Genomic DNA, 24,178 nt, shown 5'->3' on the forward strand with positions numbered 1-24,178 from the left:
AAGGGGTGTAAGAAAGAGCAGGGAGTAGAGGCTAAAAAAGAAGGGTCCCCTTCGTAACCAACCTGAGAGTGTTGACTGTACCCTCCCATCTATTCAGGAAAGGGTGAAACAGATGTAAGTTTTAGAAAAATCACTTGGGTAGCTGTTGAGGGAATGAACTGGGGAGAGCTTATGAGGTCACACTGATGGTTACCAATGGAGCTGCAGTTGGAATATCTTTTCCACTGTATATTGTCTCATTTCAGAGAGGCATGCTTTTCAATTTAGATTGAAAAAGAGAGACAGCCATTCATTTGGTCAATTAAGGACCCAATTCTGTGAGATTCCTGGAGGTTTATCTATCATTTTGTTTAGAAAGGTAAAAGGAAACCACTGTAACTAATAGGTGTCAATGCTCAGATCCCGGATGTTCGGTGTCTTCCACGATAAAAGGCTTGTTAACAGGAAGTATGGGGGTTCCAGATAGCAGGCTCATGAGTCCTATTGTCTCTACATGGCACTTTTCTTTTGAGTTAATTTATTTTAATCTTACTTTGTTAAAATAATTGTACTTACTTTCGGAAAAAAAAAGACAACATATACAAACTGGTTTTTAGCAGTTTAAATAATTTTTATGTTTAGGGTTTGTTTGGCAGGAGTTTGGGAGGAAAGACAAAGGGGTATCTTCTAAAACACAACAAAAATGTATAACCCACTGAATTGGAGATGGTGTCTTTATAAGCCTCTGCTTTAATTAGTTTTTAATTTATACCCACCCTCATCTAAAAGGATTTACAAAGCTTTAGATGTCAATTAGTTTGGGTAGCTAAAAAATAATCAATATTCATTCAGTTTCTATTGCAGTTATAAATTTCTTCTGAGAACTTATCAACATCCATATAAAGCAGAAAAATCTTACAATACGAATCTCTAAATCCTATTTGGGTGTCTTCCAAACTTTCCTTTTTCCCGTAGCCAGTTAAAATTAACCCACATAGAGTAGTTGAGCTTCATTTCAGTTGGGATTGTTTTTGTTTTGTTTTAACTGGTATTGTAGAATTTCTTCAAGAATTACTGCTTAATATACTGTTTTTTTTTTTTTAAAGCACTGGATTATGCTCTCACATATACTAGTAACTTATTTGAGTAAATCACTTTAGTAAGAAAAGGATATTTGAAATATGGACAAGAACAAAATTAATTCCAAGATTTCCAATAATAGACATCATCAATTTCTTCCACATCCTGAACTTTATTTTACTGAATGTATTCATATGTACAAATTAACTTAGGTATTATATTACTTAATAATTATCTAATGTATTTGTCCTCTTCACCAACAGAGCATGAGGTCCTGGAGGGCAGAGGTTTCAAACAGTGTTTTGTCTAGCATTCCGGGTAATGTCTTGGATATAGTTGGTACTCAGTTAAGTGATTTCTGAGTATTCTGTCCCTGATGTCTAGAAATAAGTTTCAGTATGATATATATCAATTCAATTTCATGTTCAGGTATCAAGGACCAGGTATCAGGAATCCAAATTACAGAAGTATCGAGAGAATTGACCATTGGCACATGCGTTGCTTTTGATAATCACCACTGTGTTTCTGTATGAGAAGAACATAGCCTCTAAGTCACTTGTAAAATTATGCAGATAATAGAATGAGAACTATATTTCAGACTTCTTATATAATAACTTGAAAATAAAGTTTCCCTTTGAATGAAAACAAAGAAGATACATGGCAAATAAATACGTACCTGTGGCAGAGACTGCTATTTACCAAAATGTGTTTCCTCCTCTTCCCACAGAACATAGCTTGACCACATTTCCCAGTGTTCATTTCCCAGCTTCTAGATTATTCCTAGACCATTTTACCCTTTACTTTCACACACTGGTCAGATATAACCAATTAGCACCTTCTAAAAGGCACACTGAGGTGTAACCATGTGACTAGATCAACTGCACAGAATATGTTCAGAAGTGATACAAAGTGCTTCCAAGATTCTCCATAAAATAATTCCTTGCTGATCCATTCTTATTTTTTTATGGACAGATACAACCCCTAGGGCAAACTTCTAAGTCTTATGTTCAGATTGTCAGAAATATCAGCAGACTGAGTCCTGAATAACTGAAAATTAGAGGCTGCCTGTCGACCTGAAACACCCCTGGGCTATGACACGCATAGTCTTACTGTACTCAACCTCCAGGTATATTGGGAGGAAGGGAGCTCTTTGTTATAGCAGCTAGGATTAGTTGTATTTCAAATTTCTGTGATGGAGGAAAACACATCATTCCTATTAGCTAGAAAATTAACATCTGGATTATGCAGTAAAAAAAAAAAAAAAGACTGACACTTTATTTCACATTCTTCAGCAGATAATATACAAATCTAGCATAGGACAGTCTTCATTGAGCATTGCTACCATGAGCCAGTTAAGGTCTCATTGTGTCTCATCCCATGGGGCAATGGTTCTCAAACTTTAGTCTTCAGCTAAGTCACCTTGAAGGCTTATCAAACTACGGAAGTGGGACTACTGGGCCTTTCATCTAGAGTTTTTCTTTTTTTTTTTTTTTTTTTTTTTTATTAGATCTTGGGTTGAGCCTAATAATTTGTAACAGGTTCCCAGGAAAGAACCATAGCCATAAGGCTTCTAGATTATTCCTAGAAATATTTTACCCTTTACTTTCACACACTTGTTATACATAACCAATTAGCACCTCTAAAAGTTGTACAACCTGCTTAGCAATACACCTGATGATATACTGAAGTAAAGACAACAGGATCTCAAAGCAGCCACTTAGCTAACAACGGGATGTTTCTGTCAAAATTGTTGAAAATAGCACTTGTATGCCAATAGGCTATTCCTGAGGCAGAAAAATTAGCTTACAGGTATATGAAGTCCTCTTTGTGGAGTGAAAGGTAAGGTGAAAACTCATTTGAAGATGAGAAGAGAGGAATTATTGAGAGGAAAAAAAAAAAAATATGTGTAAGGCATGTTCCTGGGATGCTGGCTGGAGAGTAAGACGTCATTATTAAAGAGCTACCGGAGGATAAATAGAACCTCACCCTAGCATGAGAGGAAGTGGCCAGCCAATTCCCCAGCAGAAACTCCATCAAAAGCTGTTATCAGAAAAAAAAACCATGAACTTCCGCCAAGAGTGAAAGGCACCTCTCTACTACTATCAAGCACAACTTTGCCTTCCAAACAAATCGCAGAGTTCACTTACTCCACATGGCAGCAACTTTCAGACCGCTCCCATTTGCGGATCCTTCAGCTGCAAGGCAGTGCTATCAGTCTGGAAGTGATGCTCCCCGCCGCACAGGTATACCTGGCAGGGCTTGTGCGGAGAATGTCTTCGAGACTCCAGAGCAGTAGCTATGCTAACAGGTGGAGCCGGACCTACACAAGGCAGGAGGATGAAGTTGGCCTTCAAAGATCCACCAAAGCCAAACTTCAAATACGGTGGCAGAGCTGTGGGTTGCCGGGGGGGGGGGGGGGGGGGGGTGCGGGTGCGGAAAGCCTTGTTTACAAGGATCTGGGAGAGGGAAGCCTTTTAAAGCAGAGGCTTGGGGGAGACATGGATTCTAAGAGGCAGAGTTGCATCAGCTCTGACAGGGCCCTAAACAACCAAGCACATCTCTATTTGGGAAAGCAAGGAAAGGTTACGCATCGGTTTCTTTAGAAAGCTGAATTAACGGAGAGGAATTCTTGTCAGCAATAATCCTCAAAGTAAAGAATTGCACATTGTAAATTTAAAAACAAAAATACTGCTAAATGGATGCTGTACCGAAACGATGTGTATGTTTAATGTTAAGAGCCTAAATTTATATGGTGCTCCACAGTTTTTCAAATGATATCTTATTTAATATTCATAACAACCCTGTGACACAGTCTTTTCCCTCTTTTGCATATGAGAAAACTCTGGCATTAATATCCAAAGTTTCCAACTTCACTCCTTTCCACTTCTGAAATCTTCACATCCTAATCCAAATATTATATTTAATCTCAATTATACATTGTCCAAGAAAAGTGGATTTTGCTACTGCCATCTCTAATACAGCAGATAAAAAAGGGGGGGAAGCTCCCCCCCCCCACAATATCATCTGAAATCCTTTCTTACTTTAGATGGAAAATTTCAGACAGTTCCTTCGCTCTATCGGAAAAAAAATATCTGCAGGGCTGAATGCTCCCTGAAAGACTGACCCTATTTACTCAAAAGATATATGTTTTTCCTTCTCTCTCTCTCTCTCACAATGTCAAATACTCTCTCTGCTATAGCAAATACTCTCTCTCTGGTACTAAAAACTGAGTCCTTGAATTATAAAGCTACGTCTCCCGAGCTTTGCTCTGTAAATGTTGCCTGCCTTGCCTCATGGGGGTTTTACAAGCACACTGCACCAGCCTCTGCGGTATCATGGCCACCACCATCACCACCATCATCCTCATCCACCCATCCCTGCACGTCGCTTTACATCTAATGGAGCTCATTAAAGCAGAGTCACCCAGCCACATGCAGAAGAATGAAACTCGACCATTCTCTAACACCATTCACAAAGATAAACTCAAAGTGGATGAAAGACCTCAATGTGAGACAGGAATCCATCACAACCCTAGAGGAGAACATAGGCAGTAACCTCTTTGACATCGCCCACAGCAACTTCTTTGAAGATACGTCTCCAAAAGCTAGTGAAACAAAAGCAAAAATGAACTTTTGGGACATCATCAAGATACAGAGCTTCTGCACAGCAAAGGAAACAGTCAACAAAACAAAGAGGCAACCCACAGAATGGGAGAAGATATTTGCAAATGACACTACAGATAAAGGGCTGGTATCCAAGATCTATAAAGAACTTCTCAAACTCAACACCCAAAAAACAAGTAAGTCAAGAAGTGGGCAGAAGATATGAAAACACACTTCTCTGAAGAAGACATACAAATGGCTAACAGACACATGAAAAAATGTTCATCATCATTAGCCATCAGGGAAATTCAAATCAAAACCACATTGAGATACCACCTTACACCAGTTAGGATGGCAAAAATGGACAGGGAAAGAAACAACAAATATTGGAGAGGTTGTGGAGAAAGGGGGACCCTCTTACACTGTTGGTGGGAATGCAAGTTGGTACAGCCACTTTGGAAACAAGTGTGGAGGTTCCTCAAAAAATTAAAGATAGAGCCACCCTATGACCCAGCAATTGCACTCCTGGGTATTTACCCCAAAGACACAGATGTAGTGAAAAGAAGGGCCATATGTACCCCAATGTTCATAGCAGCAATGTCCGCAATAACCAAACTGTGGAAAGAGCCTAGATGCCCTTCAACAGATGAATGGATAAAGAAGATGTGGTCCATATATACAATGGAACATTGTTCAGCCATCAGAAAGGATGAATACCCAACTTTTACATCAACATGGATGGGACAACATGGGACTGGAGGAGATTATGCTAAGTGAAATAAGTCAAGCTGAGAAAGTCAATTATCATATGGTTTCACTTATTTGTGGAACATAAGGAATAGCATAGAGGACATTAGGAGAAGGAAGGGAAAAATGAAGGGAGGGAAATCGGAGGGAGAGATGAACCATGAGAGACTATGGACTCTGAGAAACAAACAGGGTTTTAGAGGGGAGGGGGGTGGGGGGATGGGTTAGCCCTCTGACGGGTATTAAGGAGGGCACATACTGCATGGAGCACTGGGTGTTATACGAAAACAATGGATCGTGGATCACCACATCAAAAACCAATGATGTATGGTGATTAAAATAACATAATAAAATTAAAAAAATAAATAAATAAAGCAGAGTCACCACCAGCACAGGTATGCTGAATAACCTAGTACACAAAAGCCATGAATGAAAATCTAGAAAGTCTGAAGACCTTTTGGAACCCTCATTAGATAACGATAACATGTGTGGGAAATCTTGGAAAGAGGAACAGGTAATCCTTATTTCTTCACAAAATTATTCCCATATGAATGCCATTTTTTATCCCGAAGCAGCATAGCATAATGGTTAAGCAGGTAGTCTGGCTCCAGAGTGAACACAAGTTCAAAACCCAGCTCTGCTACTTTTGAGCTGTGTGACATGAGGCAACTTATACTTCTCTATCCCCCACTTTCTTCACCTATAATATGCAAATAACAGTATTTAGTTAGGTTTAAACCACTATTTACTACTACTACTGCAACAACAACAACATGATGAAGCCCCACTTTCCAGAGTCTTTCATGACTTTCAGTTATCATGAAGCCTCTGTTCCAATCTGTTATTCCATTCCCAGACACTGTATTCCAAGTAGACTGGTCCTGTATTATTAGAATTCTGCGCTGATTTGAAGAGGCCACTGCCGTGAGACCATTCCTAACCTTTTTCTCACATGGGGATGAAGAGTGAATTTCTAAATAGAAATCAAAGATATATTTTTTTAAATGGCACTATCTCCTTTCATCTATGAAAAGACAAATTCTGAGCTCTCATTTTGTGTCAGCCATCATTTTTGAAATATCCCACTGAATTACTATGTTCTAGAAGGGAGGCCTGATGCTCTGTAATGGGACTTCTAGAGGGGCCTATTCGCATGAGTAACTGAGAAGTTATATAACAAGAAATTTACCACTAAGAGAAGATTCAGATTGCAAAAACTGAGTTAACCTAAATATAAGAATGAGGATTTGGGAGGCAGCATTGTTGGGGGGGAAATCTAGGATTCTGATGATGAATGAAATCCTTTTCAACCCAGCTCCCTAAACCCATACTAGAGTCTTCTGAGAAGTCAACTGAGAAATTGGTGGCAGTTTGGGGAGGGGGTATTGTTGTTTTGTTGTTTTTTAAGCCACTTTATTGAAGTATAACTGATGTGCAAAAAAAACTGCACATGTTTAATGCATAAACTGTGGTGAGTTTGGACATATGCATTCCACCTCTGCATCAGCACAATCAAGGTAATAAACATATCCATCACCTCCAGGAGTTTTCTTGTGCCTCTTTAGGTCTTCTCATTTTATGGTAAGACACTTAACATGAGATCTACCCTCTCAATACTTTTTTAGAAGCACTATATAGTATTGTTAACTATAGGCACTATGTTGTATAGGATAGCTCTAGAACTTACTCATCTTGCATAACTGAAACTCTGCACCTCCTGAAAAACAACTCCTCATTTGGGAAGGGAGCACTTTAATTAAGGAGTGAACTTTTCTGAAAAACTGAACACAGAATACTGAAAGACCAAGGCAGCATCTGGTCTAATCACAAAACATGGCTCAAATGGGAGTAGAAGGTATTCGGCCTTTTTCAACAAGGTGATACAATTTTGGAAGAGGTATAGGTCAAACATGAACCAGAAGGAACCGTAGAGGCCTCAACAGGAGTAACTTGGAGACAATGGACAGGAACTAAGCATAGGAGAACAAATGATAGTGAGAAGGACTCTATATAGTAGGGAACATGCACAGAACAGGCTGTGTAACTTCCTCCCACCATGCTCACAAACCAATCACAAGCTCTGACTGAGTCCACGAACCAATCACAAACTCTGAGTCCAAAATAAGCCACAAAATCCTTAAGGCTATAGTTCTCCTGGAGTTGCAATGACCACTCTGGAATACTATATAAGACGCAATCAATAAAGCCATATCTGCTCTGGGGACCTCCTATTACACAGGAGAGGGATTTGAGGAAGATAAGAAATATCCTAAATCTGGGGATAGGACCAGAAAAAAATACTGTTTACTACTATTATGACTACCTCTTGAAAAAGCCATAAAGGGGGGATAGATTTTATGAGACATTCATATTCTCACCTGCTCACGCCTTTTGTGAACAGCCATACACACTGAAGGAAGTTTCACTGAAATCACTACAGAAGTCAGTGGCAATGGGACTAGGTTTTCCTGTGGATAACTGTATTGCCCTCATAGGATTTAAAGATTTTATGTATTTATTTGACAGAGAGGGGAAAGAGATAGAACACAAGCAGAGGGAGAAGCAGGCAGAGGGAGAGGGAGAAGCAGACTCCCCGCGGAGCAGGGAGCCCGACGTGGGGCTCGATCCCAGGACCCTGGGACCATGACCTGAGCTGAAGGCAGACGCTCAATCGACTGAGCCACCCAGGCGTCCTGCCCTCATAGGATTTAGATGCCACTGTTCAGTGATAACATTAAGTCCACCTTAGCATCCAGTTAGTTCTTTGAAATTACTATGTATTAGAAATTAAAATTTACCTCACTTTCAATGTATATAAGCATTACAGAAAGGACATAGACAAAAACTTAGCTGTATTTGAAATGCACTAAATAAAAAAATAAAAAACAGCATTGGAAAACACTGGTTAAAATCTCCAATCCCTTCTCACAGGATGAAACTGAGTCCAAGGGATGTTAACCAACTTTCCTAAGTAAAACGTGTGGTAGAGTAGAAGCTGGAAGCTTGATATTCAGTTTCTCCCTAATACCATACTGACCTGTGAGTTAGTGAAAGGATCTTAAAGGCCACTGTCACCATAGGTAGGGAATCAATTGCTAGGAGCCCAGGTAGGGTTCTGTAGCAATCCCTTAGAACGGAAGAGAATAGTAGTTCCAGAAGGAGTAGTGACAATGAGAATGTAGAGAATCAGACCTTCTAAAAATATTCATGTGTGCTTGAGGAAGGAGAAGAACTAATGAGCAGAAGATAACAGCATGTGAAATAAGTGACAAGTATTCTAGGGTTAAAAACTTGAACATACTGACTTTATTAGATGTTTGTAGCTGAGAATTCTAAACCTAAATAATTAAAATGTTGCAACTGGGAGATACAGTAATCCACCTTATTATGACAATGAAATTAATTTGGAAAACAAAAACCAAAGTAGCTATTAACAAGGAGGGTTTTTTTTTTTTTTTTTTTTGGATCATTTAATGCAGGAAGTGATAATAAGGAAAAACACAGGATTTAAAAAATGAGTGTGGGTGGGTGTGTTTGATAGGTCACATAACAGCTCCCTAGGACAGGTAGTTCTAGAATGAATAGGAAGGAAAAGGGTGGGGTGCGGGAGCAGGACTCTTACACAAAGCAGCTTCAGGAATCAGCTCAAGCTACGCCACCTGTAACAAAACTCAACCCCACATCCTAGTGGTAGACGGAAATCCCAAGAAAAATCACACCATTTCATTTCAGAAAAGGAAATAGGGACAAAATAGACATCATTAGGAAAGAAAAACTACAAAAAAAAAATAATAATAATCCACAAGATGTCTTAAAAGCTGTTTAGAGACATTATAAAGCCTAGAGTAAACGTAGGTCCAGGAGAAGAAAAGAAAAGAAAAGAGCTCATAAAAGCCCTTTACTACCAACTGGTAAAGTACCAGAGATATTAAAGGTAGAGGAACAACATAAATATATACAAAATATAAATAGACTTAAGAAAAACAAGAAAGACTGCAAAATGTGGTACCTCAAGTTCAACTTAGGAATTATGGGAGTCCAAAAAAAGAAACTAAGGAACAGCATGAAAGGCTGTCTGCAGAATTTAATGTAAGTTTTCAAGTGTAGCAAAGGGAGGGGGTCAGGTGGAGAATTATGCAAACCACCTGACCACAGCAATGAGCAAGTAGACCCAGGGTAATAAGGCAAAAACCAGGAAACTGGACCTTCTGCCTCAGTCTATCTCAAAGGTGTTACCTGTTTCACATTTTAAAAGGAAAGAATGCTAGAGTGATGTGACCTTTGAAAACAAGTTGACAAAGCAGATGTCGATGAGTCATCCTTGCTGGATGGCATCCATGTTTACATTCTAAAAGTAACTCAAAATGTGGAACCTTGAGATTGTAGATCAATGTAGATGGCTTTTAAACTGCCACATTCTAGACAAGTTGAGATTTGCCGAAAGATTTTTTTCCCCACAACCAGTCATCAAAGAGGAGTTGGGGGAACTCCCTTTCAGAATAAAGTGAATCCCAGTGAGAAGTATCAAACAACGGATGCTCTGTCCCCGCCAGAGAAGGCTCAGAGGAGAAGAGCGGGCACGGGCCTGGAGAGAGACAAGATCATGGCTTGCTATACTGTTGACTAGCATTTTATCTCACTTAAGTTATCGAACCTCCTAAGGTCTCGGTTTCTTCATCCTTAAAAGGAATAATCCCTAAACAAAAAATAAAATAAAGGTTATTTTCAAGGAGATTAACATGACCACGATGGTCAAGTACCAGCAGCAAATAGTATTTCTCGAGCTTTCGCTACAGTGCCAGACACCGGAGTGGATGTTTTACCTGCGATCCTCCCATTGCAGGTGCTCAATTCTCTGAGCTTGCTTTCTTCCCCACACAGTATTCTTGGGGCCCAGGTAAGTTCACGTAGGGGAAACCACACCGCATCCAGGGTAGTCATTGTGAGCATACAGGTACCTATGAAGAGATCTAGTAACCAGCATGTATCACAGAACGAGCAACCAAAGAGAAAATACTAGAGAAAAACTAACATGGTTTCTGAAAAATGAAATGAACACTGGATTAATTTGCTAGTCCGGCTCCTAAGGCTGCTAAAAACTCCTATGTTCATGAAGTCAGAACAAAATTAATTGTGGATGGCATCATGTAATATCTTCCTATTTTAAAAATAAAAGCACTCACCAAAAACTATATTCGATAGGGCACTGATGAATAAATAATGGTATGGGACACTATGCAACCATTAACGAAGATGTTGTAGGTGAATATTTAATAAAGAATAACATTTCATGATATGCTATTAAAAGAAAAGAGTAAATCACAAGGTGTATGTAAACCATGATCCTAATTTTGTAATTTGAATATGTATGCCCGAGGTGGGAGGGAGTCTGTAATGGTATACAGAAATGAAAGCTAATAGAGGTATTCTAGTATGGAGCATATGATTAATTTTCCATTTTCTTCCTGTGCTTTTCTAGGTTTTCTCATTTTTCTACAATGAGCCCATTAATTTGTAATGAGAAACTTTTAAAAATGCAAATGATTTCTTAGGCTGTATCAGGGAAAACTGTAGCTTCACTCATTCTAAGAATATAAAAAAAGCAAGCTTTGCTTTGGAATGCAATGGGAAGTACTTCAAAGTTCCTTCAGTGTTGCCAAGGTTTATTTAACAATATTTTCTCACCATATATTATACAAGAACAGAACTAAACAGATGGTCTACATCGGAAACCCAGCAATCTAGGAAAAGCTATCCTCACTACCTACTCATCATATATTACATACTATATATTACACACACAAGTCCTTATTGCCTTATCAATAACACACATGCCTATGTCTTACATAGACCCCATATGTCAAAGTCATCCTACAGGACACATACACATATCTATGTGTAGGTCTTCACAAAATGAAGTGAGAGATATTCACACTCATATGACCCTACTGACTTTAAAAATTAAATCCTTGCCTCACATATTTGTACATTTAACACAAGAAAAGCTAAAGAGCTTGGAATTTGCAGTAAACAAAAGCAAGGCTTGAATTTGACTCTGTATTATGTATGCAAATGGCATCTTGGCATCAGATTAGTCTTCCAGAAGCAACATTTCCCTTATGTCACTTCCTTCCTGGACCAATCAATGGCCCTTTATTTCTTTCAGGATCAAGTACAAATGGCTCAGCCTGGCATGCAAGGTTCACCCCGAGTCTTCAGGCTTCTTTGTCAATACTTTCCAACATGAACCCTTAACTCCACTCAGGCTGAAGTCCACACTATCACCCAAACACAGAACAAACATCCCTTGCCTGGTTCCTTGGTCTGTGTTCTTTGCCCCAGACGAAGCATCCTTCATCTTTTCCCTTACCCCTAATAAATCTTCCTATCCTTCAGTATACCCTGCACTTGAATAAGGCCATGTCAATGATACGTTCCCATCCTCTGGTTTCTCTGATTTTCTGAATCACTCTGTTTTAGACCTTATCCTATTTTGTGTATTCCTCTTTAGGAAATTATTTAAGAATACCAGACTTCCAATAAATACATATTGAATTACACTCAAATGTCCAGTGGTATAAAGTTTTATATGTACCCCCCCCAAAAAAGAGCTAGGATTATGACTAGAGTGACTTATATATAAATAAATGGTGCTACCCCCAATTACAAAAGAGTTTGGTTCTTTTATTAATCTGGCCATAAAATGAGGTCAGCAAGACCCCCTCCTTGAAAAGACTATTGGAAACTCGTTTTGGTCTTTTGGTTTTTTGTTTTGTTTTTTGTATGTATCTGAATGAAATAAAATGATGTTCTTTAAAAATTGCATTTAATTCAGCTATCTTGCTAATTAAGGCTATACTTCCCCCCAATCAGAATCAAATCATAAACTCTCGTCTAATTTTTTTAGCTCAAAGAGGCCTTCGAGAATATTTCCAGAATCTTGCCCAAGAGTAACTTGCCCAAGGTCACAGAGATGTTTAGTCAACAAAATTTTTAATTCTATAAGTTATTCCCAGTTATGCCACTACTTAAGAGTAAAGCAGTGTAAGGGAAAGAACCTGGATTTGGGGACAGAAGCCCAGGCTTATAAATCAAGTCCAGTTGTTCTTGGTTTAAGCTTCTTTCCTCGACTGTAGAGTGGAAATGATAGCATATGACCTCCCAAGGTTGTTGGTAATAGGTGACAGGTAATATAGAAGCATGGCCATTTTCAATTGTCCGCTTTGTATCCTCGGCCTAAACTGCAACGATTTGTTTACACACTTGTGTGCCAGAGAACCTCACTCAGCCAAGCCCTCAGGATTCTGCCCTGAATCTCTCCACGCATGCACTCTCCCAGGCTACCACCTTAACCCAAACCATTAGCTCTGAACTGGCATCTCCCCGTGACTCTTTTCCCATACTGCAACTGGAGTCCTCCTTTAAAAACTCACACCTCTGGGTGCCTGGGTAGCTCAGTCGGTTAAGTGTCTGCCTTCCGCTCAGGTCTTGATCCCAGAATCCTGGGATCGAGTCCTGCATCGGGCTCCCTGCTCAGGGGAGAACCTGCTTCTCCCTCTGCCCCTCACCCTGCTCTTCCTCTCTCAAATAAATAAATAGTCTTTTAAAAAATAATAAAACTAAAAACTCACACCTCATGTTGCACTTTTCTACTTTAAAACCCATCATTGCCTTCCCTCAGTTTTACCCCTTAGAGGCGATCCCACATCCTTGCAACTCTCCCACAGTGTTAGGCTTAGTGCACCCATACAAGTTTACACTCTGTTATTTTCCTCTTTGGTCTTTGCACCCCTTCCATTTCTTCACTTCCTGGAACATGTTCTTCTCCTTCATAACTCAAACCATGGCAAGACTCCTCTTTGCTGTGAAAGCTCTCTTTACCCTCCTCTCCTACTCATCATTCAAATCCAATTACACGTCAATTCCTTCAGGAAAGCCTTTCCTTGCTCCCCAGAGTAAGGAAAGTCTCCCACATATTCTCCTGGTACCCTAAATTCTCCTTCATTATATATTACACTGGTAATTAATTTGTTATCTTTTAAGTGTCTGCCTCCTTTGCTGTAAGGTTTAGAAGAGTGTTTGCTTAGGCTTAATAAATATTTATGGAAGGAAGAGAGAGAGAGAGAGAGAGAGGGAGGGATATTAGTTTTTTCTTGCATATCCCCTCACCTTCTTATACTCTGTACTTTGTATATACTCACACTAGCAGCCATGCCTACCCATTCTTCATGCTGCACAGAGCATACAAACAAAAATAACTTTAAACCCACAGAATGCCCACTCTTCTCCTTCCTCCTCCTCTCGAACCACATTATTACCTAATGGGAAAGATAGGAAATTAAAATTTCAGTAACAAAACCATAGTTGTTACCAAGAGCAGTTTCGAGCCTACATTTGATATGCTAGCACGGGTTTGGAGCAGGTCAATGGAATTAATCTTACCTCTGCTACAATAGGCAGAAATCTGTTTCTCTCCATTCCTGTTTAGACAGAGGGTCTCAGTGGAAAGCAAACCTGGTCACTGGCTGTCTGGACCAGCCTGACCCAGCCAGAATTCCTCTGAGAATTTGTTAGGGACAGCTAATCTGGATTTCCTCCCAGCATCCTGCTGCCTCTCCTTTGGAGACAGAATCACGTACCTCTCCTCCTGGGAGTAGGATACAGCTTCTGGGGCTGCTGGGTTGGAGGAAGGAGGGAGGACAGCAAGGGGGAGAGGTAAACTGCTCTCCCTGCCACCCCTGGGAGTACACAGTTGCCTTCTCAAGGAGAGAAAAGGGGACAGGTTCCTGAATCAGGGAAGACATTTCTATAAATTCTTCTTGCTTCCTCATAAAACATTTGGCATTCATTCCATTTAAAAACTAAGTTGTACTGTTGATTTAAATGTACCCAACCCCGCGCTTGAAATACAGCTATAAAAACAGCCCTATAGATGGTGCCTATAGAGAGTCTCTTAATATCACGGATATTTCAGTGAAAGACAAATCGTAATATATACATCAACAATGCCAGCATATTTCCCCGCATAACTGCCTTTTTGCTGACTTTTTTCATACTGAAATAGGAAAGGAGGAACACGGAAAAAGAGAAGGGATGGAGGTTATTTGAGCAGCAGAGTTCTGGTCGGCTGACACCCTCAGCAAGATCATTAATCTTGGAGATTCTCACTCTCATTTACTAAACAACAGTGATTCACACCGAGTTACAAAGCCACAGTAGCAAAGTTAATTGGAATCTAGATCCCCTAACATTTCTTCCTTCCTTCAGCAATTCCTCAGTACTGCAAGCTGAAATATTAAGTGGGACTGTTGTAGGCTTATGAAAATGGGAAACAAACAAAGGGTGGTTAGTAGGGAATTAGAAGTGGACAAATGTGTTCCTCAATTTTTGTTTTGCTTTGTTTTGTGTTTTGGCTTAAGCCCTTCAAGCAAAGTAAGAAGGCAGAAGCAGCTTATGCAACCCTCTATCAATACTGGTATCTCCCCTCAGCATTAAATTAGCACTGGGAGCTCAATATGGCTCTCACCCAAGTCCAGAGAAAGAAAGGATGGAGGCAGGGAGAAAGAGATAGCTATGAACACTGGCAAATTCTGTTCAGTCGGTGGCAAGCAGCCAGATCATGCCTTTTAATTTAACTCTTTATCTTCTCTGGCAGAAACAAATAATGCATTTGCTTAAAGCTTTATAACTTTCAAAGCATGCAAATGACATCCCCTGGGCACCATTTTCCCAATTCAATAAATGAGGAAACGGAGACTTAGATCGGATGATGGTCTATACTTTATCAGGAAATTATTAGTGGATTCAAAATCAGAATCTAGACTTCCTAATGTGTATCTCCGTGTTCTCTTCACTCGACCATCTTCCCTACTAATAATGTCCAGGCTAGCACTGCTTCTGTTGGCAGCATTGAGGTTTTTAAATAATAAAGAATGATAGAGAATAAAAGGGAAGCATGGGTGGGGGAGGGGTCGTGGTATGAAGGGAAGCATCATGTAAGGAAAATATATGTATATTTTAGTCATTGCAAATTTATCAGGCAGGGTAGAAAGGTACACAACAAAGAAAATTACTATGTAGGAAAATAGGATAAACAAGATCTTCACGGTAAAAATATTGTTGTGTGTTCAAAGACATGTTCAGCCTCAGGATCTGACAATTCTGTAAAATGAATTAGTCTTCTGGGGTTGACCTGTGGACAGTCATCAAATGAAATAAGAAAAGAAATCTAAGACTTTCCAGTCAACTGCTTTACTTCTAGAGTTTTCTAGTGTAACAAGCTACTTGTGAAGAACTCCTACAAAAAAGTATTGTATACATTTTTCACCAGTCATCATGGTAATTTGACGCAGGGCTTTTGTATTATAATTAACAATCATCACTGAAAGCTTTGACAAGGTCTGTTCAACCACCTACAAAATCTAAAGGCAACGTTCCATAAAAGGGTAGAATCTAAGTTCCTCAGAATGTCAAGGTTTGTATTCTTTTTTTTTTAATATGTGAGGTCAGACTTTTTTTTGGAATGCAGGTGTCTTAGAAAAAAAGACACCGTTTCTCCTGTATCTCAGAGGCCCCGCACGGCGGCCAGTGGTCCAGGAATCTACGCCGGGATACCGATGGTGGCAAGGATGTGGCTCTCATCAACGTTCCTACCCAGCACAAACTCTGAACTGATGGATATGCTTTCACTCTTTTTAAGTTTAAGTTACTGCGATGAAATTAGAAGCTTTATGTTTTCACTTCCTAAATATCTATCACCTAATATTAAAACAACATGTAACTTGGACTAAAAAAAAATCATCTTCAAGGGTCTTGATTTTAGTCCTTGTCCAAGGGAGCTGTGACATACCACTGGAGAAGTTTTGCCATCATATTTGCATTAGAACTGTTTGGGGAGGGGGTGGAGAGTGCCCCTGGGAGCAATTTAGGCCTAGCTCACAAAAGATGTTCTTTAAAGGGAGCCTCATAACAATGGTATAGAACTCTCCCCTCCTAGGCATTTCTGCTGCTCCCTCACTGAGCAGCTGCAAGGCTCCCCGCAGGGGTTGGCCACGCTGCCCCTGATGCACTTTAACTCTTCTCTCCTGGCCACTCAGCAGCCCAAATCTGGTTGCAGGCAGAAGCCAAGGCGACCTTCATGCCCAGATGAGCTAAAAATGGGGGTGGGGTGGGCCAAGTGGGGTTCATCTCTTCTGTAATCCCCAAAGGGCACACAGCTCCTGCCATTCCAGATGCCAAAGGAAGAGAATAGAGCCAACCTCAGTGAAAAGCAGTGGCTGATCCCTGGCTCTGGAGCTTGAGAAGGAAGGGACCGATGCCACATGAGGAGACCCAGCCAGATCTGAGCCAATGGAACAGGGGCCTCAAATTAAACCAAGCACAAAAATGGAGAGTTCTGAGGAGTTTTTGTTCCTGTTTGCTTGCTTCCCTTTACCTTTAAAAAAAAATTTAATTGAACTCTTTTCTCTCTGCTTGCTCAGGATTACAAGGAAACGTGATTATGGTAGTCAGGAACTAGAGAACTTTCTTCTGAGAACGTACAGAGTTATCATTAACATAAAACACATTTAACAGTGTATCAAGGATAAAACCCAGCTAGGCCACTAACTAGGTAAACTTCTCACCACTTTCTCATTGCTCCAAAGTTCTAAATTGTACAGAACAATATCAGAAAGATGTGGCATGAAGGAATATAATCAACTACAGCTAAGTACTCTAGGATATTTGGATAAGTAGTACAAGAAAAATTATAGGTCTTTATTCATATGTAAATATATCTTGACTAACATCTTCCATCATGTTTCAAAATGGTAACGATCCTTAAGTCATCTCTGAGAAACAGAACCTAATTATTACTGAGAACACACCAACACACGTCTGACCTGCCCACAGCCACACAGTAAGGGCTTAGACTGCATAACCTCGGTCTCACAAGTCCAGCCCAAGTTAGTCAATAAATATCTATCCACACAGCCCCAGATACTCACATTAGAAATTTCTGAACAAATTGAGTCTAATTAAAAATGAACACCAAGAATAGCATCATCTGTGGATCCATGAACATATCCATGAAAAACAACAGAAGTAACTATGCTGCAGGAAGGAGACAGTAGTCAAGAGAAGGAGCTGAGTCAAAAGGGCCATGAGCTCTGACATTGAACAACCTGTGTAAGAGAGAGGGAACACGTTGTGAGGCAGGCAGTCCAACTCGCCATGATGAAGACAGAGGAGTAGTATACGGCAACTGTTTGTGATTGATGCCCGTGTTTCCTAGCTTCATCAGACCACACTGCCTTCTCCTCCTACCCCCATTAGTCAAAGTTACTGCTTCCTGGTCTGTGCCAAACAGGGGACCCCAAAGCTTAAGAATTGGAGCCACTTCCCTTGATTCACTGAACTCTATTGAGTAAACTCTTTAAAAACTCCTCTTTGGAAAGAACGATATTCTCTAGGAAGAAAAACCACTCACTTTGCTCAAAGGATACCAGATACTCTATTTCAAAGAGTTGCCATTATCGTTAACTTTGGAATTTCTAAGAAGACTGTAGAGCTTTATTTTTAGGTGGAAGATCTTCTGAAATCTAATGCTCTGCTCTGGTGCTTCATTAGACCTTTCCCAACATTTAGAAGTGCCATCTGATATCAGCCCAGCACTGCGATCTGCCCTTCACTCATGTGACCCCCATGATTGTGTTATGAATATTCTAGTTTTATTCAAACCTAAGAGAAGCCTGTATTAGTGACTTCATTCTTAGCATTTTATTTGAAGAGCTAAGTTCTTAAGAGTTAAATGGAATAGGAAGGGATTAACTTCTGCTGCTGGCAAGGTACAGCCACGATGCTAATGTCTCTGTATGAAAAAGCTGAACTGCAGTAATATCTGAAATCACAGAGAAAGTCAGGAGAGCTTTGGAGGAAAAAAAAAAATATGGAGGGATAAAATGTTAGAAGCCAAAGCTGGTTTGGGATTCTATTTTTCATGTAGGCATGTTTAGGAGAGGAATTATGTATTACAAGACCCCACAATTTAGATGGTGGGGGAATGGGTCAGTGAGTTCTAAGATGAAGAAGTTTTTAGGACCTGTAACTTGTAATTGTGTAATGGGTGAGTTTCAGCAGCTCCCCTAAGCTTATTTCAAAATTTAACTTCAACTTAGTGTTTATTCACTTGCAATGCTTCAACTAGTAAACAGGCAGGGAGTCTATTCTCTTTTCATTTGGCAAGAGGGTTCTACAGCTACACAAAATATCCCCCAGCGATGAAAAATGAAACCCACAAGTGTAACATTAGCAACCAGCTGTCAGAAGAAAATCAGGAGTAGGATTGTCAGTCGGTCATTTCAAGCCAGCGTGCTCATGAGAGGGTCTGTGCGTGCGTGTGTGCATGCACATGTATGTGTCAATGAACTGACTCACATGTGCAGTAGCCTAAGAAATGTGAGCGGGTGCTGGTCTTAAGGATGGCAGAATGCCCCAAACATGAAGATGCAGTAGGACCATCAGTGGTAAAGCAATACAGCAGGGACTCTCTACAGCTAATTGTGCAGGGCTCCTCTCATGGAAGAGTAGGACACAGGTGGATTAAAGAGAATATGTTTTCATGTTAGAATTACTTCATGTATTGTAGGTACGTTCAACATATATGTGAGCTCTGGATGCCAGCTTGTAAGTGAAATGCACACCGTGTTTTCATTTTTAACCTTCAGGAATTCATTTCACAACCTCCCAAAACGTGGGGACCTAAACCCTCTTCAAAGTAAACACCCAGCACCAGCAATGTAGTCCTCCAAGCAAGAAACATATTGACCATTCCGAGTCAGCACAGCTATTAACCCATAAATTCATATTTTCTCTCTCATCCCCCCCCGCCCCCCCCCCCCCGCCAACTCCGTATCCTCCCCTCCGCCCGCTTCCCTCCCCCACCTCGGGCAGAATCCATAAGGGGTATTTTACATAGAGATACAAGTACCAGGTGCAGAGCGGATACCCAGCCTCCTTCTAAACTTAATGCCAATTCCCTCCTCAAAGAGAAGGAATGCAGTGGTATCAGCACCGGGGACACGGGGACAGCGAACACCACGGCAGCACTTGGAGTTTACAGAGGAGCAACCCCAGCTCCGCCACGGCCACCCCTCGCACCAGCCCCCACCCCCACCAACACACACGAGCACACACGCGCGCACACACACACACCCCACTCTACTTCCCCCCGCCCCCCCCCCGCGCACACACACACACACACCACCAACAGCGATAATGCAGCAAGTCTGTCTGCACACTCCTGCACGCCTCAGGACCCAGCCTGGGCGCAGAGCCGGGAAGGCAGGGAGCGCACCGCAGGACTTGTCAATAACCCGCGTTCCGTCCATATTCCGAGCGCTCCTCACTCCAGCGACCACCCGGAGCCCGGCGGCGGGAAGGACGCGGCGCGAGGAGCCAGGGAAGCCTCCCCTTACCTTGCAGCGAGAAGAGGGACAGGAAGAAGCCCAGCACCCAGACGCTGTGCAGCCAGTAGGTCCTCATGTCTCCGCCGCGCTCCGTGCTCCGTCGCGCGTCCTGCTCTCGCCTCTTCCGCTCGCGCTCTCTCTAGTAAAACGCGCGGCTCGCTTCCCTCGATTTCCCTCTGGGCTCTCCCGGCTCCGGCAACCCGGACAGACCAGGCTCCTGCCGCACGACGGCCGGACCCAAACAGCTTCGCTCTCCCCCGCGAGAGCGCGAGCCAGGGGCCGGGAGGAACGCTCAAAGCCTGTGCCTGGTGGAAACACAGCGAGCCCCCTTCTCGCTCAAGCTCTCCCGCTGCCTCCTTCCTACCCTCCTCTCCCTCACTCCCCTGCAGCTCCAACTAAATGCGACTGTACTTAAACAAGCAGCGTCTTATAGGACCGCGAACCCAGCCGAAAGGGCCCCGCTACTGCCATCTAGTGCGCACATCTCGGTATCGCCGCAGCTCTGCGTTTGCTTGTGTGTGCGAGGTCCATCCAATGCCGCCAATTCCCCTTTGCTCTCAGCAAACACAGGTGAAGCTCCTGCCCTCCGGAGTCCTTGATTTAACCTTGTTATATCCCATAGGTCCTGATTCTCTCTTTTGCACGGGGAAACGCTTGGCAATTACCACCCACATTTCTTCATTATCCCATTCCTCCTTCTCTTTGAAATTCCCTTTCTTTCCTCAACAACTCAAATGGAACTGCCCTTCCAAATGTCACCTTGACCTCCACCTCAGAAGTCTAATGACTGTTTGAAGCCTCATCCTACCTGATTTAATGCTGTATTTCACAGTGTTGCCCATTCCTTTTTATTTGAGTTCAAAGTCACTGAGTCCGAACAGTTCTCCTGGCGTTTCTGACCTTCCCTTCCAAGAGCCCCCTGGGTCCTCTGCAATTCTTTGTTTATATTTTCTTGTTTCTTTCCATATTTAAGTTATTTGAAAATCAAACACATCTGTACTGGTTACTCCAAGGTGGAGATCTCCACCAATTACCTCCTACTTAGCCCTCAAATCAGACTTCCCAGGTGGATGGGTACCAATCATTTCCATCTGAATGCCCCTGGGCCTGATATCAATTGAGTGAGAGGTCAGATAGGTTCTTTTTTTTTTAATTTTTTTTGTTATGTTAATCACCATACATTACATCATTAGTTTTTTTTAATGATCTTATTTATTTATTTTTTTTTATTTTTTTATTGTTATGTTAATCCCCATACATTACATCATTAGTTTTTGATGGAGTGTTCCATGATTCATTGTTTGTGCATAACACCCAGTGCTCCATGCAGAACGTGCCCTCTTTAATACCCATCACCAGGCTGACCCATCCTCCCGCCCCCTCCCTTCTAGAACCCTCAGTTTGTTTTTCAGAGTCCATCGTCTCTCATGGTTCTTCTCCCCCTCCGATTGGTTCTTACTAAAGAGCATGGTGGCCCCCGCTCACGGAGGACCTTAACCCAGTCATTTAATCTCTGAACTTTGTTTGACTCTTTGGTGAAATTGAGAAATTGAATTAGATGATCATGGTGTCTTTGGCCCTTTCCAACTCTATTTGTAGTGTCTGTATCAGGTTTCTCAACTTTGGCACTATGGGCATATTGCATCAGATAATTCTTTGGTGTGGGAGGCTGTCTTGTGCACTGTATGATTTTTAGCAGCATCCCTGGCTTCTACCTACTAGATGACAGTAGCCCCCACACACATAAATCATGACAGCTAGACAGTCTCCCGGCAATGCTGAATGCCTTCTAGGGAACGAAATTGCCCCCAGCTGAGCACCTCTGATCCATACCTCCTGCCATTTTCCTTCAGGAATCATTCCCTATTCCCAGCTTCCCCATTTCTGTTAGATTCCAATTCCACAGGCTTATACCTTTAGAATATCTTTCATCCCTTCTGGAACTTCAGTTGGTCATCAATCTCACCAATGTGAACACATCTAAGATGCTCTTTTTCCAGCTCCACTGCCACCATTTTCATAATATATTGAACATGTATTGTGCCTTATACTTCCCAAAATATCTAATTTTCAATGATCCAATTTGAATCTCATAACAGTGCTGTAGTATCTTCAGGGACAGTGTTCGCTCTTTTGTGTTAGTAAGAAATGCAGACAAAGAAAAGTTAAATGACTTTTCCTATAGCACACAACACGTGAGTGACAGTGTCAGCAGAGCTGAGGGAGATCTCTTCACTGCCGTTTCTAGCCCATCTCCTTAGTCTAGGTCTTTATCTCCACACACCCAGGTTCCTACAATAGCCTCCCAGCTGATCCCCTTCCTCCATTCCTCACGCTCTAATCTAGTCTATACATTACCACCAAGTTAATCCTCTTTAACACTTGCTTTAAGACTCTCACCTGTTTCTGAATTAAAGCGTGGCTCGTTATGGTGTTCTGGATACAGATTAGAATCCCCTGGAGCTTTTAAAACCTACTGATGCATGACCTCACCCCAGACCAATTAGATCCGAATCTCTGGGGTAGGGCCCTGGCATCAGCATTTTTAAAAGATCCCAGGTGATTTTAATCTGTAACTAGCGCTGCGAAACACTGGCCTAACATTGAATTCAGATTCCTCATTTTCTAATTCAAGGTCCTTTGAAACTGTCATCTTACCTTTAACAATTCACATTCTCTTTTTCTATCACCAATGGAAATACTCTCTTCCAGATTGCCCAATCTTCTCCTTCACCTGCAGATTGTTTGTCTTATGGAGACTGCACTACTCTCAGGAGAGTTTGCATAGTGACCAGAGTATGGACTTCGGAGCTAGAACTAAGTGGGTTCCAGTCCTATCTTGTCTCTAAAATGTGAGACCTTGTTCCAGGTGTGGTTGTGAGTATGACTGATGACCAACTTAATTAAAAAATGTCAACAGTATCATTTTTCAAGAATCAACCAAGATTTCCTCAATGTCAGTGTATATCTTAGTAAGGCTTAGCAAAATATATTTTAAGGACTCATATGCAACAGAATCACTTAATGTGCATGCTAAAAATCCAGATTACTTCTGAGTAGGAAAAAAAAGGTAGTAGCACTGGATGTCTCTGTCAGTTCTCTTCCTTTCATTCAGACCCCAAATTCTCTTGCCAGAAAAGAAAGAGTCCTCTCCCTCTCAAAAGAATCCCAGAGATACCTGAGCTGGCTTTTCTTATTTTGTTTGAATAGACCTCAACTACCTTCCTCTAAGAGTGGAAGAATATTTAGGTTAGAATATCTGTGGCTAAACTACTATTGCGTTGGAGTATTCCTCCAAAACTTTAAGAATAATCATAAGAAAGATTAAAAAAAAAAAAACAGCTTTTATACTAATGTCCCGAAATAAAATCACTAGAAGAAAGGAATACCAAATGCATGACATACTGAGTCAGCAAAACTATCTCTAAATAGAACACTTTTCAAAGGTCTCTATGAAGTGTTAGCAAATTCTTAAAAAACAAAAACAAACAAAAAATACCTTTCATTGCAAGTATAACTAGGTTTATGCGCATAGAAGCGCATTTTGTCCAGAGACTCCTTAGGATGCTATACTGAGACAATGAGCTAAAAAAGGAAAGATTTTTTTGTTTTTTGGGTTTTTTAACAGATGGATTGCCTAATTTTACCTTTCTTACATTAGCGCTGTTTTTCCCCTCTTCAAACGAGAGAGCTATCATCCTGTATCGGCCTACAACTGCCAGCCTGCCTGCCTGTATGATACTCCCACTACTTGACTTGAGGCAAGAGAAGGTGATATGCGCAGTATCTTCCATAACAGACTTTGCAATCTGGCTTGCGGGTTTCTTTTGACTGTCCCAATGCCTGCCAGAGTGGTTTTCACAGATCTTGGAAATGGCTACATAATTTACATGGAATCAGAAAATGAAAAACACAAATGCAGGGTTTTGTGGGCATCTGAAATGAAACAAGTCCACCTCCAGACCAGAAACCAGAGTGGTAATTGTGCTCATCTGACAATAATACCTTATGGTCATGAAGCTACTTCATGTTCATGAGCTCATTTAGTATAGCAACGAAGAAAATTTCAGAGGGTGGGAGTTTGTCTTCTTGCCTTTGACTTATTTCACCCTAAAAGTATACAACCAAAGAAGAAACCAAAGAGTAGGGCTTCAAGAAAAGGAACTTCAGTACTTGAAGGCAGCTTAGATAAGGCTGTGTGGTATGGTGTAAAACAAAAATCTGGCTATAACCTCAAACATATATGGGGTTCTCCACTCAATGGCTTGTGACCCTGGTGTGGGTTCACAAACTGGCCCCCATGCATGGAGGGCAAGGTGAGGT

This window comes from Halichoerus grypus, chromosome 1 (genome assembly GCF_964656455.1).
Source record: "Halichoerus grypus chromosome 1, mHalGry1.hap1.1, whole genome shotgun sequence".
NCBI lineage: Eukaryota > Metazoa > Chordata > Mammalia > Carnivora > Phocidae > Halichoerus > Halichoerus grypus.